We start from the raw sequence: 23,179 nt of genomic DNA, 5'->3' as shown, positions 1-23,179 counted from the left end.
AATGTATATCAGGTAGATCCATGTATGTTGATTAGTTGAAGTGTTGCCCTCTCCTTAGATCAAGTATCTCCGCCATGGGGCTGTCTAGAATGGAGAGGTCATAGAAGCGAGGTAGGCGCCTCCGATACCGAGCAATAATGGCTCTGATCTGGCGATGGTGAGGATGCCGTGGTGGGCGTTGTCGTGACGTGGGCGGTATTGCTGGGCAAGTGCGAGACTTCTGGCTGTGAGAGTCGTTTCAAATCCCAACAAGGAAACAGAATATATATCTCTTCAAGGGGCACCACCAGCAGAAGCTGGAACCATAATATTTACATACCAAATCTCAGCAAGACATATGAGTTGTACCAAAAACCATCATAAGCATCATGGTTCAAACCAAAATCCAAGGTTGATAACATTATAACATGTAGATCCTCACGGTTCCTTCGTGAACACCATGTTGCTGCTCTGCATCTCTTTGGCCATCTACTCTTCACGCGCTCCTCTTCATGCATTTGCTTTCAAGGCTCTCATACTCAGCACCATCACAGCAAAAAACACTCTCTGGTTTCTTGTTACAGAAGAGTCCCTCCACGATATCCACAGCCACACGCTTAGCTGCTCCCTGCCACTACTCTCTTGCTTCAGCTCCTCTGGCCACTGCAGTGCTTGACTTCACAAAACCAGCCATCTACAAGGCCACCACCAAGCACCCGCAACTCTCCCACAAGGTGAAGCGCCTTCTTCACCAACCTTCTCTTCTCTGGTATCGCCAACTCGAGCCAACTCCAGGGCGGCTCTCTGTCCTTGCTGACCTGCGGCTGCGCCCACTTCCAAATCTAAGAGCTCGCCAGCCCGTCACCTTAACGCCATCTTCACCTAGCCCAAGCCCATACGCCTGCAGGCCACGCTTGTCTCTCTTGACGCCAGCACCCGTCGGTGCTTCCACAGTAGCCGCAGCAAAGTTCCTCCACGTCCACTTCGCTCCTCTTCACAAGGGAGGCCCTGGCTGTGTGTACCTGCAGCTGCGCCTGAAAGCCCAAACAAACAAGGCGGCCTTTTTTTTCGCTTCCCCTTGTGTCTGTCCTCTTCTACTCGGCGGCACCCACTTCCAAATCTAAGAGCTCGCCAGCAGCCCGTCACCTTAACGCCATCTTCACCTAGCCCAAGCCCATACGCCTGCAGCCACGCTTGTCTCTCTTGACGCCAGCACCTGTCGGTGCTTCCACAGTAGCCGCAGCAAAGTTCCTCCACGTCCACTTCGCTCCTCTTCACAAGGGAGGCCCCGGCTGTGTGTACCTGCAGCTGCGCCTACTTCCAAATCTAAGAGCTCGCCAGCCCGTCACCTTAACGCCATCTTCACCTAGCCCAAGCCCATACGCCTGCAGCCATGCTTGTCTCTCTTGACGCCAGCACCCGTCGGTGCTTCCACACTAGCCGCAGCAAAGTTCCTCCACGTCCACTTGGCTCCTCTTCACAAGGGAGGCCCCGGCTGTGTGTACCTGCAGCTGCGCCTGAAAGCCCAAACAAACAAGGCGGCCTTTTTTTTTGCTTCCCCTCGTGTCTGTCCTCTTCTACTCGGCGGCACCCACAGCTTTCGCCAACCTTCGAGAATTCCTTCGCTGGCAGCAGCGCTAAGCTCCCACGTGGCTATGCTTTTTTATGGCCACGTTTATTATCATCATTTTTTTTAAATTTCTTCTAAGGCCTAGAAGATGGCCTCCTTCATGGAAATCAATGTGCCACGTATCTCCCCAGGGCAGGTCTCTGCAATGCTAGCATCTTTTAAAGCTTCTACCATCCCAGAAGAAACGTTCATAATGCCATTTTGCATGGATGCATCTTCAACCATATTATCTACTCCCTCTCTAGAAGTGATCAGTTGCTGGTTCTTCAGTCTTTCTTGTGCCTTCATCAAGATCAAAAACTGCAACTAATCCCTCTTTCTTGTCAGCCCCATAAGAAAGTGATGCTGCTTTTGGTTCATTGATAATTCGTGCTACCTCAAGGTTTACCATAAGCATAAAAACTCCATGATTCACACCACATTTATGTACAGAGGCTTCGAGACCTGGCTCAGCCTCAGCTCGTCTTATTGAACCTCATTTACAATATGAACATATGTACATAGGCATCATAAAACGACTCAAGTCATGGCACTTAATCCCATGCATCTAGATTTATATTTAATGGCCTCACATGCATGGTTTCACACCATAGACGTGCCATGGCACGACATCCGCCCCCTCTAAACCTGCACATCCTCCGGTATGTGCCAAGTCATCATTAAGATCCACATATATCTGGATGTTGTTTTCATCTTCTACATTACCAGGAAGATCATCCTCTTCCTCTTCAACCATATCCATGCTATCACTATCAAGCCTCTCATCTTGAGTCTCCTGGGAATCAAAAGGATCACTGTCATGCCTTCTTTTAAACATCTTGATCCTTTTGCCTGCTACAAGATTCTTTATCTCTGTTCCATCAAGCTCACACAGGGTATACGTGGCATTTCCATGCACATGCTTGACAATGTAAGGGCCAAACCATCTTTTTGCAAACTTCCTTTGCACAGTGAACTGGTTGTCAAGACTACCATCATACATTTGGACCCAATCACCTTCTTCAATGGGTTTTGGCCGGAGTCTGTGTCTTCTATCAAATCTTTCTTTATTTTTCAACCTTGCATCTTTCAAACGAGCTTTAGCAAGCTCTACATCTTCACGCCTTCTCTCCAACTACCTCATTCGCAATGCAAGGAGGTCTTCCCTGTTCAATTCTTCCACCCAGGGTAATACATTCCAAGTTGGGACTACTTCTTCAACTGGCATTACCGGCTTCTGACCATACATTAATTCTGCAGGCATGTATCCTGTTTTCACTGAGCTATGAGTTGTACGGTCAGCCCATAAAGCATATGGTAGCAGCCTTGGCCACTCCCGCATTCTTCCTCTCCATGCCTTAGCCAAAGCTTTAATGATTGGAGGATGTCCTCGCTCGCTTTTACCATTGCCCTCAGGGTTGTAAGCACATGTTAGGGCCAATTTGATGCCAATTCTAGAGAAGAATTGCCTTGCTTCTTCAGCATCTAGCTCACCCCTGTCAGCTGTTATTTTCCCAACACAACCATACCGGCAAATCACATCTTCCAAGAGAAATTTGCATACTGTTTTTCGTGCTCTTTGTTCTAAGAGCACGCGCTTCCACCTGATTTGTCAGGTCTTCTCTTGCAAGTACTACGTACCGCATCTGCCAGATTCCCAAGGGCATTGTAACTAGATCCACTACCCATTTGTAGTGCATGGCAGGTGGGTAGGTTGGTTGCAGGCCATCACGATGTCGCACATTCGAGTACATTTGACATACCATGCATGTTTCCACATATTGGGATACATCCTTGTACATTCCTTTCCACCAATATCTTTCCTTTATTTTGGTAAAGGTGGCCCACACACTTCGATGTCCAGCCCAGAGACTCTCATGGAATTCTTTCATGAGCTTCCCTTGAGTCTCTTTATCACATATAACTCTCTGTGGCATAGCATTCCTCTGCTTAGGATGCTTCCACAGGTACCCAGTCTTTAGAAAATACCCATATGCCTTTCTGCGGATCCTCTTGAATTCTAAGTCAGACCAATTTTCCTGCCTTGTCAAGGTACTCAAGTATTGGCCAATAAGCAACCAATCTCCTTCATACATTTCCTCAGTAAAAGACTCAAGTGCATTTGATAAGCAAGCATGGTCCCCTTTTGCATGTGCAGTAGTATAGAACTTTGTGCCTACATCATCAATGTCACTAATCATCCCTTCTTCATCTTCATACCTGGCTCTTGATAGCATATCTGCAACTGGGTTGTCCTTCCCTGCAATATGCTTAAACTCCGGATTTAGTGACTTGATATAGGCAATCCACTTGAGCATAGCGATATCTGGAGTGGTGCAGCTTGCAATCATCCCAAGGAGTGGCAAGCAGTCAGTTTCCACAAGCACGGCCGCCCCAATGAGATATTCTTTTTCACATTTTAGAGTAGTGACTACTCCCAATAACTCCCTCTTGATCTGCGGATAATTTCGCTGGCGAATGCTCAGTACCTTTGCTCCAAACGTGATTACATACCTGTGATCATCCTCATCATCTTGCCCTACTGCCCATCCTATCCCAGTAGGACTAGTATCAAGTGTTACAATCACAGGCCTGCCACACTCATAATCTACCTTCCTTAGAGTAGGTGATGATTGGAGCAGACATTTCAGCTTCCGCATAGCTTTAATATGTGCAGCACTCCATAAAAATCTCTGATTTTCCTCAAAAGTTGGTAGAGAGGATCTCCTATATGTGGATAATGTGGGATCCATATAACATAAAAGACACATGCACCAAGAAATCTCCTCACCTCTGTAACATTAATGCATATCTCTTTCATTCTTTGTATCGTATCTATCTTGGCTGGACAAGGTCTGCGCCCATTAGTACTACAAAGATGCCCCACGATTGGTACTTCACTAACCCCAAACACTGATTTCAATCCAGACAAAGTAAGATTCACCTCTTCAAGTCTGGGTAGAATTTTATCACAATCTTTTATATGATTTGCCACAAACTTGCGGCACCCTTTCGAATCCAAATCCCCATTTTTATCTTTTTCATCACAGCCTTTTATGGGCACATTATCCAGAAAAGGCATAGTTATTTGTGGTATGAAGTCTCGTAAGACTTTATTCATTCCATTCATCATATGCGCCACTGAGTTGGTGGCTCCCTGTGGTAAGGTGCACATCCTTACCAAACCCAAAGGAGTTTTCATTGTGGTCATGTCCCTGCTTTGTATATCCAGCGGGAACTGATCATATCCCGAATACAGATCACCCATAGAGTATATAGCTTTCCCTGCAAATGCTTCTGCAAACTCGTCCACAATCGGACCTGCTCCCACATTCCTGATTGTGACCTTGTTTACAGGTTGCATGTCTTGAATGAAGCGCAATGCTCCATTTTTCTTTGGCACGGTAAACCATCTGTTGGAGTATGGAGCGCATGATGGCTCCAAAATTCCCATCCTGATCTTTTCTTTTAGTAATTCCATCAGCTTTGGCAAGAGAGCTTTTGGTACTGGAATCGGCCCCGTAGGTTCCAAGGCACATGTGGAACAGTGAAGATCACCATTGGCGCTATCACGCTTGGATCAACACAGCGTATCTCATGTGGCTGAAAAGCAAAGGCCTTCCCATGTTTTACAAGCATCTCCTCAAAGCATTCCTTTTCAACTGGTAACAGGAAATCCTTGTCACCGATCTTCAGCTCTTTTAGGGTTTCCTGTGTAAACTTATGCCCAATTTTCTTCGGATCTCTGAGATTCGGTTGCATAGAGGCTTCATCTATCTTCTCCTTGCTTTCTGGTGGCAGGGGCAAGGCAACTGGTTTCACCTTCTTTGCAACCGTTTTATACTTTGTATCAACACGAGCATCCATCTCACAATACATGTTTTTACATTCCATTCTCTCAAATTCCCGGATTATATCATACATCCCCACAGATGACACTTTTACCATCTCATTCCCACCCTGTAAGCATGTGCTTTCCATGGCAAAAAGCTCACCCATAGTATCCACAAATGACACCTCGTCAAGCACACCTGAAATAAACTCATTTTTCTCCAAAAGACCACACTGCTCAAGACTTTTTTGTACATTTTGTACATATCGACGTATACCACGCTTCAAATCCTTGCTTTTTACAAAGACTATTGACCCATAGCTAGAGAATCTCTGAAAGTTTGCTAAAAAGTTATTCACATTGATTGAGTCCTGCGAGAACTCATTGCCCCTTGTACCATTGCAATCCCGCTTTACAATGGCACCTGGCCAAAATCCCTCATCTCCTTGTAGTTTATGAATTCTCTGTTTATCTTTGGGAGTGACTGTTCTCGAAGAGACTCGCGGTTCCTTTCATGGTTGATGCAAACTGTCAAGAACTGAACAGCTTTCTTGCCATCTTTGCTCCTTATTCTTGCATACGCCGAGCCATCGTCCAAGACTTTTGTCTCCATCCTCACAGCTGTAATATAGGGTTGCCCAAGGATAAGGGGATACGATGACATCTCCTGGACGAAGAAGTTCTGGTCATCTTTCACATCCCCTATAGTTACCCTTACATTTGGACAGGCTGCATAGAGCTCTCCAGATGAGTTATTAGCCGCCTTAATCATCCACCCGTGATCTACATCCATTGGCCACTTCCATTTGTTGTAGAGGTTTTTAGCCATAAGGGTCTTTTTTTCTATACAGGATGAATGGCAGTTGGAGAGATGTGACGTGCAGGACCTTATTGAGGGCCCCCAGATTCGTCCAGTCAGAGTTGTTGGCAGGTTAGGGAAGCACGTCTTTGTTGACCCCCCCCCGCCCCCCGCCCCTCCCCCCCCAGGGATGATCACAGAGAGTGTTAGCCTTTGGTTGTATGGTGGCTGCCCTATCAGACATTTGCATTGGGACCCCGGTGAGTGGGTGTGGAAGGATGCTTGTAACCCCTTGAAAAGCATGCCTTTTTTCAGTTATACGGTGCGGAATGCCAGACATTTTATCTTGGGACACATTCAGAGTGTCCCTACTCTTAGACCCCATTGGGAATCTTACGGCATTTGGACTGACATTCAGAGGGTTTTTTGGCGGAGATTGTGGCATTCTTATAGGAAGCCACAGATTTCCTCCTTTATCTGGGTTTCTCTTCATGGTGGTCTGGCCACCAATCAGTGGAGGTCAGTTACTGGTGCTTGCCCAGCATGCCCTAGATGTGCAGGAGTTTCGGAGTCACTTTACCATTGTTTATGGGAATGCAGGGAAGCACATAGGATTTGGTCTGCGATTGCACACCTCTTTGGTAGGATTAAGAGGGATGCTATCATTTCTTTTGGTTCTGACACAGTCTGGGCCACAGCTGAGATTCGAGGGGACTGACAAGAGCTTGGCCATTATGGTTAGGCAAGGAGTTGCTCAGCAGTGTTGCCTTCGGGATTTGCCACTTTCACACTTTGTCCCTCCGGCACAGAGGTTAGACAGTTTTTGGGAGATTTTTGCTAGCATCTTAGCCTACGCTAGATGCACCGAGGCTATTGAGGGTACTCCCGTTCTTGTTTCTCAGCGTCTTTGCAAGATTTGGAGTGATATTATTCACACCATCATGGCTACCTGGGCCAGAATCCAGGGATCTTTGAGGACTGCGGAGAGGAAGCGCGGCCAGTTTATGAGAGAGTGGGACATTGGTATCTTTTTCACGTTGTCGTGACGTGGGCGGTTTTGCTGGGAAAGTGCGAGACTTTTGGCTGCGAGAGTCGTTTTCAAATCCCAGCAAGGAATCAGAATATATATCTCTTCAAGGGGAACCACCAGCAGAAGCTTTTCAATTTAGACAGATGGGTACAATCTTGCCAGGTCACCAACACATGGCCTCATCAATGCAATCATGTAGTATATCATTTTGGAAAAGAGTTTTGTGAAGACCAGAGACAAGTAGTGCACACGAGCCACCAAAACACAACACCACCACAGCAGATTCAGCCCGCTCACAACTTACACCCAATATGGCCAAGTCGTCACCCCCACGATCACACCAAGGTCTTCAACGCATGCAGCAATCTCTTCACAGACACGAGCTCATCACCACTAATAGGATGAATGGCTCCAAGCAGCGTATCCTCAAGGAAAATTCTGATAGAGTTTCCCCGCAAACCACCGCAATAGCCCCTATATGCCTGACAACCACCTTGGAAATGTTTTCTACATAACAATAGCTACAGGCTACTCGCAGCTTTCCAAGGAAACGAGTCTAATAACCATCAAACTAAAAGCTCAACAACAGAATACTGTCACCTTTAGTTACCAGCTCCAGCGGCGTCCTTTGTCGCCCGTACCTCTCTCAGTTGCCGCCACCTTGCACACACAGAGACCGCTCCCTCTTTTCTTCACAAGGCGGCTGTGTCCCTCTCTGCTGCCGGTAGCCTCTGCACTGTAAAAACTCCCAGCCCCCCCCCCCCCCCCCCCCCGGGCGACTTCTCTTAACTGGTTTAGCTGCAGGTTTCTTCTCTCTCTATTCTAGTACAAGCTCCCGCCGCCTTCTTCTCTGCCTCTATGATTCTTCTACGCTCTAACACTGCCTCCTCCACCCCTTCGCACGATCACCCCTTCTCTGGTCCTCCACCTACAGTATTCCCCAGCTCGGCTCTTCGTACCCCCCAGGCGGCCACGCATCACCCCTTCTCTCCCCATTCTCGTACCAGCTTCAGCAGCATCTCCTTTTTTTTTTTTTTTTTTACACCGTGGTTTCCAGAGTCTCCCCGGCCAGCTCCGCCTCTCGTTCCTTCTGGATATTTGCGCCGTGTGCGTCTCTGGATCTCCATGTGCTTACTATTCTTATTTGCACATATGCGCTTATTCACCCTTGGCTGCTACGTTGACTTTAGCAACTTGGGATCCACTTCACACCAACATACATACACACCATCCAACTATACCTCAAGTTTTGGATGGGCCATGGATTCACCACACATTTAGCCCACCCCATGGATCAAACACATTCATGTGTTTGATATCTCCTTTTTCTTCAAACCTCTCTCTCCACCACCCACTTTATAACATTATATACAATATCAACATCATGACCCATTATCACATTTCCCTCTTGGATCAAAAGGGATCAACACCCTTTTCCATAACCATCAAACTGCACCCACGACCTTCCAAAAACAATGCTGCCCACATCCCATAATCATCAGCACCATTATTACCAAGGCACGGCCATTTCCCAGTCGGTGCCCTGCATTTGGCAACCATCCGCACACCACACTCATGTACTGAGGCTTCGAGACCTGGCTCAGCTTCAGCTCGTCTTATTGAACCTCATTTACAATATGAACATATGTACATGGGCATCATATAATGACTCAAGTCATGGCACTTAATCCCATGCATCTGGATTTGCATTTAATGGCCTCACATGCATGGTTTCACACCATAAACGTGCCATGGCACGACAACGTCCTCTCATTCAGGACCCTATTGGCAGCACAGGGCTCCTGATTGGTTGAAATTTCCACCTTTCTTGGTATGAAATCTCCATTTTGTAAAAAAAATTTCATACTTAATAGAAGTCTCCTTTCTGAAAAAAAAAAGACCTTAGCTTAAGGGTCAAGATTTTCTGAAATTTTTAGATTATGGTCCAATTAGATTAATCCAAGTATTGGAATGAGATAAATCCAATGAATAAAATAAAATACGCAAAAATGAGTAAATGCTCACATAAGATGAAGAGTTGACTGAGTACAAGGTTTATTAGTTAAAAATTATGAGATATTACTAAAAAAATGAGATATTTTGGAGGAATGATGAATTTTTGACACCTTGGTAAGGAAGGGGAGACCTTTGAGGTAGGCGCCTCTTTCACATGTGTGGGGGGGTTTTTAATTCAAAAATATTAAGATATTTTTATCTCTCCTCTCTCCTGAATCAAACTAGATCAAAATGGAAGCTAAACTGGTCCAAATCTTGTCCAAATTCAGCCAAACTGAAGCTGAAAAATTCTAGAACTTAGTTGGACTCAGTTAGTGGCCTCCCTGACCTATAAATAGATCCTCATCTTTTGTATTCTCATCTGTGAACTAGACTATGCCAGTATTACATTAAAATAAGTATATTTTCTATTATCTCTTAAAAATCCTCTACTTTTGGAGAGATTGGAGCTTCTCTCTCTCTTCAACAATCCTTGCCGACTTGTGTGAAGGGCGGGTGTGGGGGTGTGCAAGACAAAAAGGGGGGGTGCGCTAGAGAGATGGCCGTTGGGGTGCTCAAGGTGGACGTGGGGGGTGCGAAGATCTGGATGGGGGTGCGCACAAGTCGGGTATAGCCGGGGTTCACAAGGCGACGTCGGGAGCGTGCACATGGCGGGTATGGCGGGGGGTGCACAATAGGGTATGGGGGGCCCAAAGGGTGTGGTCGATGGGTGGGCACAAGGCGGGGATGGAGTGCGCAAGGAGGGTATGGGAGGGTTGCGCAAGAGGCAGCCGGGCATGCGCATTGGCGGGTATGGGGGTGCACAAAGCAAGGATGGGGGTGCAAAGTGTGGCCGATGGGGTGCACTAAGCGGGTATGGGGGGTGCACAAAGTGGGGATGGGGGTGCACAAAGCGGGGATGGAGTGCACAAGGCAGGTATGGGAGGGTGCACAAGAAACAACCGGGCGTGCGCAAAGGGGAAGGGGGATGGGTGGTAGATGGGGTCACTGATCCTAGGCAATGGATGGAAGATTTGGGGGTCCCCAAGTTGGAGTAGGGGCGCTAGGTGGGGGTCCCTAAGGGTCGATGGGGTGGGTCACAAAGTCCAGGCGGGTAGGTGGGGAGAACGGCTAGCCGGACATGGGGAAGTTGGGAGGGGGCCAGGTGGGGGTCCCCAAGGTGGATGGTGAGGTGGCCGCGGGGTACGCAAGCATGGAGTACACAGGTGGTTCAAGGGATGATGAGGTGGCCGCGGGGGTGCACGAGGGTGATGATGGGCGTGGGGGTGCATGGGTGGACATGGCGAGAACATCCTGCAATAAACCATGCTGGGCAATACCTCTACGAATGAAAAAAACAGAATCTGTACCATTGCCCTCATAAAAAATCTGCGGACCGGACTGGGAGAGTCAAGCAACTGCCCCCCAAGTAACATGCATGGCTCGGCCACTCAGTTTGCCCATAAGTTGGGCTACAGGACCCCAAATCTGCTGTGCAATGCTGCATCCCCATAGACAATGTTGTACGGACTCAGAATCTGCCGCACATCTAGGACAGGAAGGTGCTAGAAGGCATGATAGAATACGTGAGGCAATCTGTATCCTCCTGGCCCGGGAGAGCAATGACCTGCAGAGGTATGCCTATCCTCGAAAAAACTCCCAGCCAACTCGGATGATAGTCTCCGTGAAAGGTCCCAGAAAGCCACTCATGCGGAATAGATGCATCAATTTGATCAATACAAATGCGAGAGCCCCTAAGATGTTGAGTGGATGCAACTCTCCGATCCTCTGGAAGACTCTTAAAGGTCTTCCAAGCAAGAACTGTGTATGCGCATCTCTCCCATCCCGACCATTGCATATAATGAGATGCACCAAGTGGCCGACCAACCTCATCCCTAATGAACTCGTTCCACATAATAGGTTGTCGGTCAGCCTCGTCCAAAAACCTAGGAAACCTTTGTCGCAAAAAATATATCATGCTTCTCCATGCTTTGACAATGGTTGCAATAAGAGGGGAAGATGGTGCCCTAATATCAGCCTCTGTGAACAAAAAACGGGTGCTGGGCATCCAATCTCTCCTGACCCTAAGTGTACATCTAGAAATCTGAGAGAAGAAAAAATCCTTCCAAGGCTCAGTGCTGCCTGGTTGGAAACCTCTGACCACAAGTTTGCAAAGCAATGCCTTGCACTGAACATCTGGATCGATAATATTCAAGCCCCCCTCTCTTTTGGGCTGAATAACTGTGAGGCAAGCTACCCTGGCACGAGTGTCTGAGGTGCCATCCAAGCCCGACTAGAGGAATTGTGGATCAATCTCCACAATTGGCCAATGCACGCACGAGAGAAGCACCAACAAGAGGCAATAAACCAAGCTAAGGCAAGCAAAACCTGATTAGCCACCAAAGCTCTGGAGGCTAAATCTAATCTCTTGGAGCTCCATTGGAGGAGCTTCTTCCGGATACTCACAAGTACCAGAGCAAACTGCTGTGCAGGAGAGATATCAATCCCAACTTGGCATCCCAAATATCTAGCAGTGCATCCTTTGCTAATCCAAGTAAAACCAAGCTCTGCACCCCATCCACATCCATCTTCCAGCCACATCTTCCAGCACCCTGTCCATGAAAGGGATTGGAAATCCATCTTTGATTGTGGCCTTGTTGAGAACACGGAATTTGATACAAACCTGGATTTTGTTGGTCTTCTTCTTCGGGGTGACCACCATGGGTGTGAGCCACATTCTGTGTTCCACCGGAGCAATGATGCGGGCGGCCTTCATTTTCTCTAGCTCCAGCTTCACTGCTTTTGCATACTTGGGGTTTAGTTTGTAGGCTCTGCCCCAGACTGGTCGGGTACCCTCCTAGAGAGGGATGGTGTGCATGCCTATGTCGGCCGGCACATCGTCTAGATCCTTGTAGGTCCAAGCGAATACATCCTTGTAGGAGTGGAAAAAGGTGGTAGCCTGTTCGAGTAATGAGGGGTGATCCCATAACCAGGAGGCCAAGAGAATGGGACGTGGATCCTCAAGGGGGGTGCCTAAATTGAATTCCTTTACTGGGTCCTAACATGAAGGAAGTGGGAGGGGCTCTCTAGTGGCTGCCGAGTTAGAGAGGATGCCGGGGTCATGTGCTCGTTGTTGGTCCAGGGGAAGTCACCAAGCTGCTCCTTTTTCCAAGATTGGGTAGTTCCTCTACAGGAATCAGGGGCTCCTCGATAGTCGTAACGTTGCGCGGGCCCGAGATGGGTTTGTCTATGGGTGGCTTTTTGAGTGTGGCTTCTGGATGATGGAGTCCTTGGTGGTGGCTGATGGTGCAAAAGTGATGGAGGTGGAGTGCTTGCCACGCCTCCTATCAGTGATGGGCTCTCCCAAGCTAATTACCTCAAAGTGCTCAATTGTGGGGTCTTGTGGATTGGTGGCTTCATGAACCTCCGTGATGTCCACCATGTAACATGAGAGATCCCCTGTAGCCTGGAGCCAGTCCAAGAGTTTTGAGTCTTTCCCATAGGGCATTATGCCTTCCTCCATTGGCGTGGGTGTGACCACGGCACCTCGCACGGCTTGGTCTGGTGGACTTTCTTCAAGCTTGAATTCTTTTTGGCCATGGGTCTGAGGTACCCACAACCTATCGGTACCCTCGTCCTGCAGCACACCAGCACCTCGCAACCATGGTCGGCCAATTAGTAAGGAGTATGCTCCTTTGACTTCGGGAAGACGGATGACCACAAAATCTAGAGAGAAGATAACATCTTGAATTTGGATTGGCACGCCCTCCACTAGCCCGAGAGGTGTCACCTCGCACTAGTCTGCCATCCGGACATGGAAATTGGCTGGTTGGGTGAGCTACAGATTGGTGGCTTTGAGAGTGAACTCCGGCATTAGGTTGACTCTGGATCTGCCATCCACAATGGCTCCAGAGAGAGGGGTTCCATTGATTTGCACTGTGAGGCGAGGGCTTTTGAAATTGGTGAGGGCGCTGATTGCATGAGCGATGCCCATACATTTTGCTGCTTGCAGGTCGGCCCGAATCCGTGGCTCACCACCTTGAATCTTTGACCCCTCCTCCAGTTGTTGCAGTAGCAGATCCAATTGTACTCGGGCACTGGGGCTAAATTGGAGCAGTTGGTAGAGTGATATCCCCACCTTGCTCTCCTTGAGTAGGTCAGCCAGGGAAGCTGTTGAAGGTGCAGGGTGGGGAGTCACGATAGCCAGCCCTCCGTCATTGAAAGTGGGTGGTGCCTCCTGAAGATCTTTGAGAGTTTGTGAAAAGGCGTGATCCACCACATGATGTGAGATATTTGAGGGTACTTCACCTTGCTCCGTTGAAGGGTCTGGTTCTCCAAGGGCCTTCTTTTGAGCACGGGTGACCACACCTATGGTGGGGTGCACCACATGAAATGAGGGTGTAGAGTTGTTTCGGTTCGGGGACACTCCCAAGCTGAAGGATGGGTGAACTGCCACAAGGGGAAGGTGTCAGCCAACTCAGTAGCACTTCCCACAGAGACCAAGTGAGTGGCAGCTGGCGCTTGGAAGGTGAAATCAGTGGAACCACCTGGTTGTTGCTTCGGGCAGTCCCAGGTGTAGTGATCCTTGGCCTTGGGGCAGTGACGGCACGGGGGTGTCCCTTCTGGAAGGGGACACCGGCCTTGGTAGTGACCATACTCCCCATAGTGGTAGCATAAGACGGGATGGTTTCGGGGAGCAGGTGGGCGAGCAGGCCGGTTTTCTGCAGTTGTGACCGTGAGGGTGGCAGGGGTAGGAGATGGTGGGGTGGGCATGAGAGATGGAAGGTAAGGGTTAGTGGGTGAGGGGGTAGGGGTGTATTCAAGAGTGGCTGGCTGGTAGATAGGTGTGGTTGCTGGGGCGAAAGATGTGAAATGACCGGTGGGGGCAGCTGGCGGAGGAAACTGTTGTTGGTGATGCAATTGGAGAAAGCCCTTCAAGTAGTAATCCTTGTCCTCATGATTGCCTTTCTCACAGAAAGAGCAGTACAGCTCTTGGGGGGAGTGTGTGACATATGTCTCTGGAGGTATCTTGGCCTCCGGATGAACCCCCATCTGTTGTGATCCTCAGGAAATGATCCCTATAAAACTGCATCTTTGTGGGAAGCTCGACAGGCGCAATCCATGTGGTGTGAGTGTGTAGGTTAATGGAATCAGACCAGATGATCCAGTTAGTGTCCTGATGAGTGAGGCAAAGGGGACATCTAAACTGTACAGGAAAGGTAGGCCATTCATTTGGAACCCCTGTGCATGAATCAGCAGGAGACTCTGGAATACCACACCCATTCATTACCGTAATCTGCTAGCTATCGAGAAGACTGCCTTCGTTTGCCCGTCTTCCCACCCCAGCCTCCTCTTCATCCTTCTCCGCCAGCCCTCCTTAGCCCCGCCCGCCTGCCTTCCCACCCCATTGCATCTCCTCCTATTGCAAACCTCCCCTGTGTTGTTTTCTGCCCACCCTTCTTCATCCTTTCCCCCGCCTCCCACCACCTTGTCCTCGCGCTCTTATTTTCTCCCCGCTCCATTCCCCTACAGGTTCCAACATTCAGGCTGTTTTTTTAATCGGCGAGAGTCGGCTTCTCTGGTCTTTACCCAAATAGGACTCCATATCCGATTGCGTCTTCCCCTCCACACGTAGGAGGAGCTACTGGACTCAGAGTTTGCAGATGACACAACAGCCTTCCTTGCAGGAGATGTGGGGAATCTACAGAGATTTGCAGAGGCGATCGAGTTTTTCTGCCGTGCATCAGGAGCATAGATCAACTAGCACAAGTCGTGTGGTTTTTGGGTAGGCTCAGCACCTGCCCCGACTTGGCCACCAGTTGAGGATTTCCAGTGGATCCCGAGGGGCACTCTAGTTCGATATCTTGGTTGCCAGGTTGGCATTGATATCGAGCAACAGCAGCTCGCCCCGCTTCTTCTTAGTGGTATACTACTAATTCCACCCAGTGGAGATGGTAGGGTGTAGTACATCATAGATGGGGCATGGGGCAAGGAGGACTCTCACATCTGTTGTGCCCTGGTGTAGCTTCTGGACTCTCTCCTCCATATCTCTGCGGTATCGTGCCTGGATCTGGGCAGATTGGGCTTGATGGAGTAGTGGTGGTCTGCATCCGGGTAGTCGCGGTCTCCTGGCAGCTTTGATCTCGGAGGCTCTCTGTAGTGTGAGCCCTCGTCGGGAGGTAGATGATAGAGGGGGAGGGGGATGTGGCTCACTTATAGGCCTGAAGAAGCTGGTGATTTGTGGCTAGGATCTCTAGCTTTGCACCTGTAGAAGCCTCTGTAGAGGGGTAGGCTGTCCATGCACAAGTGGAAGTGGAGTAAAGTGTTGTGAGTTATCCCACATGCAAAGGGATTGTAACAAGGGCCCTAGAGCCATGAAAATGTATAAAAGAGGGATTTTCCATTGATCGAGGATAAATTCAATCTCTCTCTTCTTTGTGTTCTTCATTGGCATATAGTTTAGCTAAAACTTTGGCGATCCTGCTGCTGGGGACTCTTGTGACTTAGAAGTTCCGAAAATTTTGAGTCTGTGGTAGTTCATCATCTCTGCATGCCCAATACACGCTCTCGCGTGAGCTCTAGTTCTATCAGTCCCATCAAGAGTCCACTCTCTGCCAAGTGCTACAGCCGCAAGCGGCCAGTCAACTTTGTGCCTCCTAGAAGTCCTCCTGCTCCTCTACCCATGGCTGCAGTAAATCATGGTCACCCCGGGAATAACCCTCCTACTCCAAAACCCTTATCCATGGTATTGTGCCGGATTAACATAAAGCTTCCCACGTTCAAAGGCTGCAATCACGATGTACGGCGCTTCATCTCTATGTGCAAAAGCCATGGTCTAGAGAGGGAGGCCTACTTGGCTCTATTTCCATCCACTCTAGAAAGCTCAGCTGACAAGTGGTTTAGTCAGTTTGCAAGTGACCATTTTGTGGATTGGCCCAACTTGAGGGATAGCTTCCTTCGCACCTTTAGGCGAGGTAACTCTGAAGACTGCATTCTCCGAGACCTGGGAAGACTTCGACTCTTGCCTGGGGAGAGCGTGTCTGAGCTGATGACACGAACAAGGGTCTTGGTGTCCCGGTTGATGGCCTACCCTGGTGACTTCATGGTCAAGTAATGGGTGCTGCAAGCCTTGCCCCGGTCCACCCAACAAAAGATCAAAGAAAGCAGGCCTATGCCTATCACCCTACTGGATTTCCAAGAGCTGGCCTCTCAGCTGGAGAAAGCGAGCTTGATGTTTGAACGCGACAACAGTTCCTCATCCTCTTGGGTCATGTCTTCACAAGAAGACCCCGTGGCCATCCTCAAAAGGGATTTGGAGGCACTAAAGCTTCACAAGGCACAAAGTGAAGAAAGCAGGCCTATGCCTATCACCCTACTGGATTTCCAAGAGCTGGCCTCTCAGCTGGAGAAAGCGAGCTTGATGTTTGAACGTGACAACAGTTCTAAAGCTTCACAAGGCACAAAGTGAAGACAACACCTTGACCCACGCCAGGAGGATCACGATAGAGAAAATACAGGTTTCAACTCATTGCATCAAAGTGGAGAAAAGGAGAACAGAGGACATCGCCAGAGAACAGAGGATTTGTAGATTTTTTTGAGAGGTTGAGACCGAGGAGAATTATCTTTGCAGGTGTCCTTATTATGAGATCTGGGGAATATTCCATTCCCTCTTTTGGTCCACAAGACAAGATCCTAAATTTCCCTTGACCAGAGATACTTGTATCTTTGTTTTCTTAAGCTCAGCCAGACAGACTCTCTCTTCTCAAAGAGCTCAAACCCAGGGTGTTTCATAGTCGACCATTACTAGCTTCTTCCAGGTGCAGGATGGTAGCACAACTTAGCGATCTTGAGAGATGCCCAACCCTGCTGACGCATCAAGTAGGCCGCGACACCACAATATGCCATCTCATGGAGCACCTCGACCCTCTAGAGTCACATGGGACCGCACGCATCAGCTTCAGCGCACTAGGCATCCACGGGATCCCTGTTCATGGCCGCCCTCTACACAGTAGGTCCAGGGAGATCCTCCAGCTGCTCACACTTTTCCACTAGCAGTAGACATAGTGAGTCTCGCGTTAGTCGACATGGACTTCCCTATCTTGGACGATTTGGATGGACGAGGATGGATGTACTTTTCCTTTTTCCCAGGAAAGAGATCCTTCTATTATTACCAAGAAAAACATCCATAATGGCTAAGTACAAACTCGGCTCCACATGGGGAGCGAGAGTCGAGAAAAATATAAAAGGGGGAGGATGCTCTTCTCCTCCGGCTGGCCGCTGTAGGAGGAGAAGGCTATCTTTTTTTTTTTTTCCAGAAAGGCGACTTCTATTAAGTATGAAAAAATTTTACAAAATGGAGATTTCACACCAAGAAAGGTGGAGATCTCAAGCAATCAGGAGCCCTGTGCTGCCAATAGGGTCCCGAATGAGAGGACGTGAAAAAGATACCAATGTCCCACTCTCTTAGAAACTGGCCGCGCTTCCTCTCCGCGCAGCCCTCGAAGATCCCTGGATTCTGGCCCAGGTAGCCATGATGGTGTGAATAATATCACTCCAAATCCTGCAAAGACACTGAGAAACAAGAACGGGAGTACCCTAAATAGCCTCGGTGCATCTAGCCTTCCAGATATTCCAGGCTGAGATGCTAGCAATAATCTCCCAAGAACTGTCTAACCTCTGTGCCGGAGGGACAAAGTGTGAAAGTGGCAAATCCTGAAGACAACACTGCTGAGCAACTCCTTGCCTAACCATAATGGCCAAGCTCTTGTCAGTCCCCTCGAATCTCATCTGTGGCCCAGACTGTGTCAACCAAATAATAGAACCAAAAGAAATGATAGCATCCCTCTTAATCCTACCAAAGAGGTGTGCAATCGCAGACCAAACCCTCTGTGCTTCCCTGCATTCCCATAAACAATGGTAAACTGACTCCGAAACTCCTGCACATCTAGGGCATGCTGGGCAAGCACCAGTAACTGACCTCCACCGATTGGTGGCCAGACCACCATATAGAGAAACCAAGATAAAGGAGGAAATCTGTGGCTTCCTATAAGAATGCCACAATCTCCGCCAAAAAACCTTTGAATGTCAGTCGAAATGCCGTAAGATTCCCAATGAGGTCTAAGAGTAGGGACACTCTGAATGTGTCCCAAGATAAGATGTCTGGCATTCCGCACCGTACAACTCAAAAAAGGCATGCTTTTCAAGGGGTTACAAGCATCCTTCCACCCCCACTCACCGGGGTTCCAATGCAAATGTTTGATAGGGCAACCACCATACAACCAAAGGCTAACACTCTCTGTGATCATCCCTGGGGGGGGGGGGGGGGGTGGGGGGGTCAACAAAGACGTGCTTCCCTAACCTGCCAACAACTCTGACTGGACGAATCTGGGGGCCCTCAATAAGGTCCTGCACGTCACATCTCTCCAACTGCCATCCATCCTACACAGAAAAAAAGACCGGTACATCATCCTCCCTAGGCAAGGGAAGACCCATAACCTGAAGAGGAACACCTGCCCCAGAAAAAACCCCAAACCAAAAATGATGACGGTCTTCCAAGAAAGGTCCAGTAATCCAGTGGTTGGAAATGGCTGCGTCAATCTGTGCAATCCTCCGACTAAAGCCTCTCAAATGCTGCGTGAGATCCAATCTTTGTACCTCGGTGAGGCTCTGAAACGTCTTCCAAGCCAACACTGTGGGGCAAAGCGTCTCCCATCCAGCCCAAAGAATATGCATAGCTGCCCCAAGAGGCCTACCATGCACATGTAAGATCAAATCATTCCACAGAATGGACTGCCGGTTAACTTCCTCCGCTGAACGCGGGGGGATGTGCACCAAAAAACTCCTCAAGCAGTCCCAAGCCCGTAGGAGGGACCTAACCAGGGGGGATGAAGGGGAGCGGTGAACTGCATCCGAGAAAATAAAGTGTGAGCTGAGAGTCCAGCCACCTCCGCGAACAGGGACACACTTCATGATCTGCTGCATGAGAAAGTCCTTCCACGGCTCAGAGCCTGGAAGAAAGCCCCTAACAACCAGCTTACACAGCAGAGCCTTACATTGCACCTCAGGGTCAATGATATTCAATCCCCTTCCCTGCTTAGGCCTGATAATGGTTTCCCAAGCAACTCTAGCCCGAGCATAAGACATCTCCATTTTTGATGACATGTACATGTGCCAATTCACTTCAATACATTCCCAAATTCAACTTGATAATTGCACACAAATTATGTGTCATGAGCATGACCAGTTCCAAGCATAGATCTCCTGACTCTTTTTCCAAATGCCTCAAACAATTCACATGTAGGCATAACACAATCTACAAAAGATTTCCATATACATGTGACCATTCACATCACATATTTCATATATTGCCAACTCCATCATTTCAAGATGTCTCTTGATTTCATGAAAACTTATCTCAGAGTAAAAAAAAAAGAAGCGAATTCATGAATTTTTGCTATTCCCATATTTCGCTTCACTGTCGTATGCGCCAAATTCTGAATTCGTCATGTATTGTGGGATTTTTGAAGATCATGTCATTCGATAGCGCTTCATTTCCTCTTTAATTCAAACCCCAGGATGCCCTATACAGTAGCCTTCCTCACCATTTTTGAATCTCTGGTAGAATTCTTCTCTGGTTCTCTTTTTTCACACCCCCCCCTACAATATGCGCCGTTTTCTTGGTTTTCTTCTCTTTTCCGCAAGGAATTCGGTCCCCCTTCCCTTTCGCAGCCAAAAAATCGGATTTCCCAAATTAAAAATACGCTGCGCTTCCTTTTTTCCAGCTTAATACTCGGATATTCCCTTTTAAAAAAAATCCTTCGCATTTTTGCCACGCAAGCCACCACCTTGCATCTGCGCTGCTGCCCCTGGTTATGCTGCCCGATTCGGTGGCTGTGCTGTGGCTGCTCTGTGGTACCCGCCATGGATGAAGGCTTGGCTTGAGCTTGGTGTTGGGCTTGTGATGTTGATCATGATGATGATGGCACTGTTCGCCATGGGTAGGCGTCATGCGAATGACGCTTTTGCCTTTGTAAAAGCATGTTCCACATAATCATTATCAGAGTGATGCGCATCACTCCCCACTCTCATATGACGCACCCTAGTCACTCTAATGGAGTGATCCCCAATTTCAGTAGATACACACTGCACTCAAATCCTTCATATTCTCACATCTCTAGCAAACACTCAATAACAACCTGCTCACGACACAACAACTCTCAAGTGCATCCATAGAAGAAGCGTGTATAGAAGCACCGCCAAGACATTCTCACAACTAGGTCACAAGCAGCATATTTGACGCCAGCATGAAGCGCAAACAGGCTCTTGCTCTCTTGATTCTTCCCTTGCCTTCTCTGTCAAAATCTCACAGTTAGCTAAGCAGTAGCCGCCCTCTCTAGTCTCTCCCAACCTTAATCATGATGGAGGTCCTTGGTGTTGATAACCACCCATCCACACCCCAGCCTTGTTCTTAATTCTGGGTGGTGGAAATGAAAGCCACCACCCAAGACCTTCCCCTCCATTAGCTTCATCATTGCCTTATTAATGCCCAGGCCAACCCCCAGCCTCCAACAGTGCATCTCATCATACAAACCCAGAGCCTCCTTGTTCTGCTCATTCCGAGTAAGAACAGAAATCATGGCATTCCAAGACACGATATCTTGAAAAGGCATTCTTTCAAAACCAATCCTTGCATCATACATGCTCTCACATTTCCCATACATGTTGAGAGGGGTGTTCCCTACTACAAGGTCTACCATAAGCATAAAAACTCCATGATTCACACCATACTTATGTACAGAGGCTTCGAGACCTGGCTCAGCCTCAGGTCGTCTTATTGAACCTCATTTACAATATGAACATATGTACTTACGCATCATATAATGACTCAAGTCATGGCACTTAATCCCATGCATCTAGATTTGCATTTGATGGCCTCATATGCATGGTTTCACACCATAGACGTGCCATGGCACGACATCCACCCCCTCTAAACCTGCACATCCTCTGGTATGTGCCAAATCATCATCAAGATCCACATATATCTGGATGTCGTCTTCATCTTCTACATTACCAGGAAGATCATCCTCTTCCTGTTCAACCATATCCATACTATCACTATCAAGCCTCTCATCCTGAGTCTCCTGTGAATCAAAAGGATCACTGTCATGCCTTCTTTTAAACATCTTGATCCTTTTGCCTGCTACAAGATTCTTTATCTCTGTTCCATCAAGCTCACACAGGGTATACGTGGTATTTCCATGCACATGCTTAACAATGTAAGGGCCAAACCATCTTTTTACAAACTTTCTTTGCACATTAAACTGGTTGTCAAGACTACTATCATACATTAGGACCCAATCACCTTCTTCAATAGGTTTTGGCCGGAGTCTGTGTCTTCTATCAAATCTTTCTTTATTTTTCAACCTTGCATCTTTCAAACGAGCTTTAGCAAGCTCTACATCTTCAGGCCTCCTCTCCAGCTGCCTTATTCGCAATGCAAGGAGGTCTTCCCTGTTCAATTCTTCCACCCAGGGTAATACATTCCAAGTTGGAACTACTTCTTCAACTGGCATTACTGGCTTCTGACCATACATTAATTCTGCAGGCATGTATCCTGTCACTGAGCTATGAGTTGTACGGTCAGCCCACAAAGCATATGGTAGCAGCCTTGGCCACTCTCGCATTCTTCCTCTGCATGCCTTAGCCAAAGCTTGAATGATTGGAGGATGTCCTCGCTCACTTTTACCATTGCCCTCACGGTTGTAAGCACATGTTAGGGCCAATTTGATGCCAATTCTAGAGAAGAATTGCCTTGCTTCTTCAGCATCTAGCTCACCCCTGTCAGCTGTTATTTTCCCAACACAACCATACCGGCAAATCACATCTTCCAAGAGAAATTTGCATACTGTTTCCGTACTCTTTGTTCTAAGAGCACGCCCTTCCACCTGATTTGTCAAATCTTCTCTTGCAAGTGCTATGTACCGCATCTGCCAAATTCCCAAAGGCATTGTAACTAGATCCACCACCCATTTGTAGTGCATGGCAGGTGGGTAGGTTGGTTGCAAGCCATCACGATGTCGCACATTTGAGTACATTTGACATACCATGCATGTTTCCACATATTGGGAAACATCCTTGTACATTCCTTTCCACCAATATCTTTCCTTTATTTTGGTAAAGGTGGCCCACACACTTTGATGTCCAGCCCAGAGACTCTCATGGAATTCTTTCATGAGCTTCCCTTGAGTCTCTTTATCACATATGACTCTCTGTGGCATAGCATTCCTCTGCTTAGGATGCTTCCATAGGTACCCATCCTTTAGAAAATACCCATATGCTTTTCTGCGGATCCTCTTAAATTCTGAATCAGACCAATTTTCCTGTCTTGTCAAAGTACTCAAGTATTGACCAATAAGCAACCAATCTCCTTCATACATTTCCTCAGTAAAAGACTCAAATGCATTTGATAAGCAAGTATGGTCCCCTTTTGCATATGCAGTAGTATAGAACTTTGTACCTACATCATCAATGCCACTAATCATCCCTTCTTCATCTTCATACCTGGCTCTTGATAGCATATCTGCAACTGGGTTATCTTTTCCTGCAATATGCTCAAACTCAGGATTTAGTGACTTGATATAGGCAATCCACCTAAGCATAGCAATATCTGGAGTGGTGCAGCTTACAATCATCCCAAGGAGTGGCAAGCAATCAGTTTCCACAAGTACAGATGCCCCAATAAGATATTCTTTTTCACATTTTAGAGCAGTGACTATTCCCCATAACTCCCTCTTGATCTGCGGATAATTTCGCTGACGAATGCTTAATACCTTTGCTCCAAATCTGATTACATACCTGTGATCATCCTCATCATCTTGCCCTATTGCCCATCCTATCCCAGTAGGACTAGTATCAACTGTAACAATCACAGGCCTG

The 23,179-nt window shown here is 47.9% G+C and overlaps 1 protein-coding gene across 3 annotated transcripts in view; it reads right to left on the bottom strand.

The window, feature by feature from the left end:
* LOC147630060 (mediator of RNA polymerase II transcription subunit 15a-like) overlaps nt 1-23,179 on the bottom strand; it is a 171,217-nt gene that overhangs the window by 57,957 nt on the left and 90,081 nt on the right. The window lies entirely within an intron of this gene.

This window comes from Cibotium barometz, chromosome 17 (genome assembly GCF_041138505.1).
Source record: "Cibotium barometz isolate CiBa-2024 chromosome 17, ASM4113850v1, whole genome shotgun sequence".
Classification (NCBI taxonomy): domain Eukaryota; kingdom Viridiplantae; phylum Streptophyta; class Polypodiopsida; order Cyatheales; family Cibotiaceae; genus Cibotium; species Cibotium barometz.
This window is presented reverse-complemented; position numbering and strand designations above follow the sequence as displayed.